The sequence below is a fragment of the Trichechus manatus genome, unplaced genomic scaffold (genome assembly GCF_000243295.1).
Source record: "Trichechus manatus latirostris isolate Lorelei unplaced genomic scaffold, TriManLat1.0 scaffold00076, whole genome shotgun sequence".
Taxonomy (NCBI): Eukaryota; Metazoa; Chordata; class Mammalia; order Sirenia; family Trichechidae; genus Trichechus; species Trichechus manatus.
Genome location: NW_004444012.1, coordinates 3255102 through 3261901, shown reverse-complemented (window position 1 = coordinate 3261901; position 6800 = coordinate 3255102). Strand labels below are relative to the sequence as shown.

The 6800-nt window shown below is 40.5% G+C and overlaps 1 protein-coding gene across 2 annotated transcripts in view; it reads left to right on the top strand.

Moving 5' to 3' along the window:
* The window catches only part of DPH6 (diphthamine biosynthesis 6), a 204195-nt gene that overhangs the window by 6679 nt on the left and 190716 nt on the right, over positions 1 to 6800 (top strand). The window contains exon 1 of one of the 2 annotated variants that reach the window (XM_023735112.1): positions 4166 to 4192. The exons of the other annotated variant lie outside the window; for it this stretch is intronic. The gene's annotated coding sequence lies outside the window, so the exon portion shown is untranslated. Of the gene's footprint in view, positions 1 to 4165; positions 4193 to 6800 lie in introns of those variants that run through there. 2 annotated transcript variants of the gene reach the window in all.

The window sequence follows — 6800 nt, the reverse complement described above, 5'->3', positions numbered from 1 at the left end:
GTGAGGCCTTGTATCCAGCACACAGCGGATGCTCAGCTCGGTGAGGCCTTGTATCCAGCACGTAGTAGATGCTCAGCTCATTGAGGCCTTGTATCCAGCACACAGCAGATGCTCAGCTCAGTGAGGCAGTGGAATGCGCCTGACCAGTTTGGTTGAGCTTCTCAGTTCCAGGTAGCTTAGATGGTGAGGTGGCTGAAGTTCTGGCCTTAATAGGTGCTTTGCTCCGCTCTCTAGCAGCGTTTCTACTGCTTTGGAGCTCATTTTTCCCTTTAATCTTTATTTTTGTATTCTTTTTAACAAACTGCCAAAACAGGGACAGACACCATTTCAGAGCATTAGCAGAAAATGTCCTCAGATGCTGCTGGCTGTGTTGCAGTGACTCTTGTGCTTCAGCCTGAGAAGGTTTGGGTCCCTTCTAAGCCTACAGTTTAGCTTTTCTAGGTGTTAGCTGCCGGCCTCTTTATAGATGGATGACTTAAATACTGACATAAATATTTAGCTATTTCATTACTGTTGCAGATACCTCAGTTTAGAGTTCGTAGCCCTAGAAAACTTAGAAAAGAAATACTCTTAGGCTGTGCTGCTTTTTCATTTTAAAAGAGGTTGTCATTGAGTTGACTCTGACTCATGGTGACCCCATGTGTGTCATAGTAGAACTGTGCTCTGTGGGGTTTTCTTTTTTTTTTTATTCTTGTAGTTTAAATGAAGTTTACATTTCAAGTTAGTCTCCCATACAAAAATTTATACATACATTGTTATGCGACCCTAATTGCTCTCCCCGTACTGTGAGAGCACACTTCTCCTTTCCATCCAGGATTGCCCATGTCTGTTCAGCCAGCTCCTAACCCTCTCTGCCTTCCCATCTCACCTCCAGACGGAAGCTACCTGTTTAGTCTCTTGTGTCTACTTGAGCTAAGAGGCACACTCCTCCTGAGTATCACTTTATGTCCCACAGTCCAGTCCAATCCCTGTCTGAAGGGTTGACATTGGAAATTGTTTTAATTCTGGGCTGATAGAGAGTCCAGGGGCCATGCTTTCTGGGGTACCTCCAGTCTCAGACCATTAAGTCTGGTCTGCTTACTAGAATTTGAGTTCTGCACCCCACCTTTCTCCTGCTCCATCAGGGATTCTCTGTTGTGTTCCCTGTCAGGGTGGTCATTGGTGGTAGCTGGGCACCATATAGTTCTCGTCTCAGGCTGATGAAGTCTCTAGTTTACGTGGCCCTTTCTGTCTTTTGGGCTAATACTTTGCTTGCGTCTTTGGTGTTCTTCATTCTCCTTTACTCCAGGTGGCTGGGACCAATTGATGCATCGTAGATGGCCACTTGCAAGCTTTTAAGACCCCAGATGCCACTCACCAAAGTAGGATGCAGAACATTTTCTTAATAAGCTTTGTTATGCCAATTGACCTAGATGTCCCCTGAAACCCTACGGCTTCTACTCGTCTCTCAAAGTGTTTGATTGTATTCAGGAAACTTCTTAGCTTTGGTTTAGTCCAGTTGTGCTGACTTCCCCTGTAGTGTGTGCTGTCCTTCCCTTCACCTAAGAGGATTCATATCTACTATCTAGTTAGTGAATAACCCTCACCCTCCCTCCCCACTCCCATAACCATCAACGAATGTTTTCTTCCGTGTTTAAACCTTTTCTTGAGTTCTTATAATAGTGGTCTTATACAATATTTATCCTTCTGTGACTGACTGAATTCACTCAGCATAATGAGTTCCAGCTTCCTCCATGTTCTAAGATGTTTCACAGCTTCATCATTGTTCTTTATCGTTGCATAGTATTCCATTGTGTGGATATACCCTAATTTGTTTATCCATTCATCCGTTGCTGGACATCTAGGTTGTTTCCATCTTTTTGCTATTGTGAACAATGCTGCAATGAACATGGGTGTGCATATATCTATTCCTGTGGCGGTTCTTATTTCTCTAAGATATATTCCAAAGAACGGGATAGCTGGAACATATGGTACTAATATTTCTAGCTTTTTAAGGAAGCACCAAATCAATTTCCAAAGTGATTGTATCATTTTACATTCCCACCAACAGTGAGTGCATAAGTGTTCCAGTCTCTCCACAACTTCTCCAGCATTTATTATTTTGTGTTTTTTGGATTAGTGCTAGCCTTGCTGGGATGAGATGATATCTCATTGTAGTTTTAATCTGCATTTCTCTAGTGGCTAATGATCATGAGCATTTCTTCATGTGTCTGTTAGCTGCCTGAATATCTTCTTTGGCGAAGTGACTGTTCATATCCTTTGCCCATTTTTTAATTGGGTTATTTGTCTTTTTGTTGTTGAAGTTTTTCAGTATCTTGTAGATTTTAGAGATTAGACACTGATCAGATTTGTCATAGCCAAAATTTTTTTCCCAGTCTGTAGGTTGTCTTTTTACTCTTTTGGTGAAGTCTTTTGATGAGCATAGGTGTTTGCTTTTTAGGAGCTCTCGGTTACCTAGTTTCTCTTCTGGTGCTTGTGCATTGTTATTTATGGTTCGCATTGTGTTTATGCCATGTATTAGGGCTCCTTGCATTGTCCCTATTTTTTTTTCCGTAATCTTTATCATTTTCAATTTTATGTTTAAGTCTTTGATCCATTTTGAGTTAGTTTTTGTGCGTGGTGTGAGGTATGGGTCTTGTTTCAGTTTTTTGCAGATGGATATCCAGTTATGCCAGCACCATTTGTTAAAGAGACTGTCTTTTCCCCAGTTAACAGACTTTGGGCCTTTGTCAAATATCAGCTGCTCATAGGTGGATGAGTTTATGTCTGGATTCTCAATTCTGTTCCATTGGTCTGTATATCTGTTGTTGTACCAGTACCGGACTGTTTTGACTACTGTGGCAGTATAATAGGTTCTAAAATTAGGTAGTGTGAGACTTCCCACTTTGTTCTTCTTCTTGAGTAACGCTTTACTTATTCGGGGCCTCTTCCCTTTCCATATGAAGTTGGTAATTTGTTTCTCCATCTCATTAAAAAATGCTGGTGGAATTTGGATCTGGATTGCATTGTATCTGTAGATCGTTTTGGGTAGAATTGACATTTTCACTATGTTGAGTCTGCCTATCTATGAGCAAGGTATGTTTTTCCACTTACGCAGATCTCTTTTGGTTTCTTGCAGTAGTGTCTTGTAGTTTTCATTGTATAGATCTTTTACATCTCTGGTTAGATTTATTCCTAAGTATTTTATCTTCTTGGGGGCTATTATAAATGGTATTGATTTGGTGATTTCCTCTTCGAGGTTCTCTTTGTTGGTGTAAAGGAATCCAACTGATTTTTGTATGTTTATCTTGTATCCTGAAACTTTCCTGAAATCTTCTGTTAGTTCCAGTAGTTTTCTTGTGGATTCTTTGGGGTTTTCTGTGTATAAGATCATATCATCTGCAAATAGAGATACATTGACTTCTTCCCTACCAATTTGGATGCCCTTTATTTCTTTTTCTAGCCTAATTGCTCTGGCTAGGACCTCCAGCACAATGTTGAATAAGAGTGGTGATAGAGGGCATCGTTGTCTGGTTCCTGTTCTCAAGGAGAGTGCTTTCAAAGTCTCTCCATTTAGGATGATGTTGACTGTTGGCTTTGTATAAATGCTCTTAATTATATTGAGGAGTTTCCCTTCTATTCCTATTTTGTTGAGAGTTTTTATCATGAATGTGTGTTGGACTTTGTCGAATGCCTTTCCTGCATCGATTAATAAGATCATATGGTTCTTGTCTTTTGTTTTATTCCAGGGGGTTTTCAGTGGCTGATTTTTCAAAAGTAGATCACCAGGCATCTCTTCCTTGGCACCTTTGGGTGGACTCAAACCTCCAACCTTTCAGTTAGCAGGTGAGCGCGTTAACCATTTGCACCACCTAGGGACTCCATTCATTATTAGTATGTATTTAAAGTACTTTACATACAGATTTATCGACCTTTGACTATGCAGAGATCATTGTTTCTAATGCTGAAGGAAGATTTTTCAGTTCATATGAACAGTGCTTTGAAATAAGTGAGAGTCCCTGGGTGGGGCAAGTGGTCAACATGCCCAGCTGTTCACTGAAAGGCTGGAGGTTTGAGTCCACCAGACGTGCTTTGGAAGAAAGGCCTGATGATCCAGTTCTGAAAAATCAGCCACGAGAATCCCCATGGAGCCTAGCTCAGCTTTAACACACTGGCTCGCCGTCAGCTGGCATTGGCTCAACGGCAGTTGATGGTAATGAATGCTGCTATCGTGTGTATGGTTTATATGCTGCGTTTGTGTTATAGTTTAATTTCTCAAAGAATATACTTACGTTTCTGTTTTTCAAATTTACCTTAGAGTGTGATCATTAGCAGTATGTTTATATGTGATTAAACAATAAGCATAAATGACAATATGGGATCTTAGGGATAGTTTCAAGCTGATATAAACAGGTGATGGAGAATATAAATTTTGTTTACATGGTAAAATTACTATTATTTTTTGAAAAAACTGTACAGCAGTGGACTAGAAGGGAATACAGCAAAGGGACAACAGCATTATGCTAGTTTAGTGGGATTGTGAGTCATTTGTTCCATTTCCTAAATATTCTATAATAAATGCTATAGTAAAATGGCAATTAAAAAGTAAAGGTAAAGGTGGATGCATTGTACACATTGTATAATGAGACTGAGAAGTATGTGACAGTAGCTTCCAGCACATGGGATGATAGAAGCAGTGCTGCAGGTATTTGAAATACCAGCAGGGTCATCCATGGTGGACGGGTTTCAGCAGAGCTTCCAGGCAGACTAGGGAGGAAGGCCTGGTGATCTTCTTCTGAAAATCAGCCAGTGAACCATACGGAGCACGACAGAACATCGCGCAGTGTGGTGCTGGAAGGTGAACCTCCTCGACTGGAAGGCACTACAGAACAGCGACAACGGTGGACTCAGACATACCGATGACCGCGACGACAGCGCAGGACTGGGCAGCGTTTCCTTCTACTATATACAGGGTCATCATTAGTGGGGACCGACTAGTCGGCAACTGACAGCAGTTTGTAGCTGGTAAACGTGGCTGTGGTACAATTGAAAGAGTTGCGGAGTTGAAGGCCGATGTGTGAGTTTGAATTCTCAGGTTGAGTTTCTTCTAGCTCTGTGGCTTAGGTCAACTAACAACTTTTCTGAGGCTCAATTTCCTCATGAGTGTAATAGAGATCATAAATCCTACTTAATTACACCCTGGTGGCATAGTGGTTAAGAGCTACGGCTGCTAACGAAAAGGTCAGTGGTTGGAATCCACCAGGCGCTTCTTGGAAGCCGTATGGGGCAGTTCTACTCTGTCCTGTAGGGTCGCTGTGAGTCAGAATCGACTCGATGGCAGTAGGTTTGCGGTTTTTACTTACTTACAATGCTAATGTCATAATTAAACAGGAAAGTATATATGAAAATGGTTGTTACACTGTAAGACTTCCATAAATGCTAAGAGAGATGCTGTAAGTATGAACACATAAGCCGGTATTTACATATGTACACTTAAACTCGAATACAGTGAATCTATTTGAAATTTATCTTTATGTAGATTAAAATGAGAAATGGTGTGTGTGTGTGTGTTTAAGGGAGTATGTGAAACTGAAATTCTTGTGGTCTGTCATTAGCTAGACCGTAAAGATGATCATTTTCCTAACGAAAGAGTGAGTCATTGAATTTTAGAGTTGAATGACGCTTTAAGGATTATCTAGGCAGGTCATCCTCTAAGTTTACAATGAAGCATGGAAACTCAAGCATATTGAGTGACTTAGCTTAGCCTCCCAGAGTTGGGAACTAAAATCCTGATCTGTAGGACCTCTTACCTAACGTATGCCAATGTATTTTGTGGAGTTCTAAGAGGAGAGTATGATATTCAGCATTTCCCAAGCTGATTTGACCTTGAAACCCGTTTGTTCTTAGAGTACTTGTTCAAGTTTTGCCAGGCACAAGTGTTCCACAGAGAATTGGAAAATAGTACTTTAAAACTGTATTTGAACTGTTGGCATATTTTAAAATAAATTGTGAGACTAAGTTCTGATTGTTGATGTAAACCATTTAATCTTTAATATTCTAAAGAATTCGTAAAATCTTTTTGTGCTGGGGAACGAGAATAGTGAGGTTTGATAGGAGAAGTTAGGGAAGACTTTCTTAGGGGAATATCAGAATCTGAGGAGAGGGAGGGTGGACTTTTCATAACTTCCCTTTGCCCCTTGCACTCTCCTTCCCCTTGAAAAGTTCTGGAATGAGTGTTGTTTCTGATGGCCTTGGAGACACACAAATAATGAGAACTAATATAAAAGGCAAAAAGGCCAGCTCCTAAGGTCATTGGTGTCTTGGCTGTGAAGAGCTGGAAACATTGCTTGGGTAGGGGTACATTTGCAGACCTTAAGCAAAGATTGGAAGGAAGCTCAACAGGAGGAAGACAGATATAAAAGGGAGAGAGGCAATGATAAGAGAAAGGAAGAAACATTTTTTAGTGGGAAATAGAGTGAAAACAAAACACCACATAGATCGCCACTCAGCCGTGTTCTAGATGAACTACCACTTGTCTTCACTAAATGATTTGCTGCTGCCTTAGGTCGATTGGGAACCAGAATTTAGAAGTTCCTTTCCATCTGTTGTTAAATTTAAGGCTTAAGCCTACTTCTGCCATTATGTAGTCATATATGTAAGGTTATGATTCACTTTATTGGTGTAATTCACCACTTCTTTTTCTATCTATACAGAAGTTGAACCCACAAAGTGCCTAAAACTGTCATTAGATTGGATCTCCAATCTTTCATTTGATCCCTTAATTGCTGATGGCAGCCAGTTGTTAGATTTGTAAGAGTGGA